Source organism: Nomascus leucogenys, chromosome 3, assembly GCF_006542625.1.
Source record: "Nomascus leucogenys isolate Asia chromosome 3, Asia_NLE_v1, whole genome shotgun sequence".
Lineage (NCBI taxonomy): Eukaryota > Metazoa > Chordata > Mammalia > Primates > Hylobatidae > Nomascus > Nomascus leucogenys.
The window spans coordinates 151,876,879-151,877,760 of NC_044383.1; positions in this window are offsets into that span (position 1 = coordinate 151,876,879).

The window sequence follows — 882 nt, forward strand, 5'->3', positions numbered from 1 at the left end:
AATAAATAAATAAATAAATAAATAAATAAATAAATAAATAAAATTATGTCATCGGGGTTTGCTGTACAGATTATTTTTATCTGTTCCTCTCCTTCTTCCTACCCTCCACTCTCAAGTAGACCCCAGTGTCTGTTCCTCTCTTTGCATCCAGAGTTCTCATCATTTAGCTCCCACTTATAAGTAAGAGCATACACCATTTGGCTTTCTGTTTCTGCATTAGTTTGCTAAGGATAATGACCTCCAGCTCCATCTATGTTCCTACGAAGGACATGATATCATTCTTTTTTGTGGCTGCATAGTACTCTGTGGTGTACATGTACTATGCTTTCTTTATCCAATCTGTCATTGATGGGCATCTAGTTTGATTCCGTGTCTTTGCTATTATGAATAGTGCTTCAGTGAACATACATGTGGATGTGTCTATGGTAGAATGATTTCTATTCCTTTGGGTGTATAACCAGTATTGGGATTGCTAGCTTAAGTGGTAGTTCTCTTCTTAGCTCTTTGAGGAATCACCACCCTGCTTTCCACAGTGGCTGAACTAATTTACACTCCTACCACCACTGTATAAGCGTGACCTTTTCTCTGCAACCTTGTCAGCATCTGTTGTTTTTTGACTTTTTTTTTTTTTTTTTTTTTTTTTTGGAGACAGAGTCTCAGTCTGTCACCAGGCTAGAATGCAGTGGCGTGATCTCTGCTCACTGCAACCTCCTCCTCCCTGGTTCATGTGATTCTCCTGCCTCAGCCTCCCAAGTTGCTGGGACTACAGGTGCGTGCCACCACGCCCAGCTAATTTTTGTATTTTTAGTAGAGATGGGGTTTCACCATGTTGACCAGGATGGTCTCCATCTCCTGACCTCAGGATCTGCCCCCCTCGGCCTC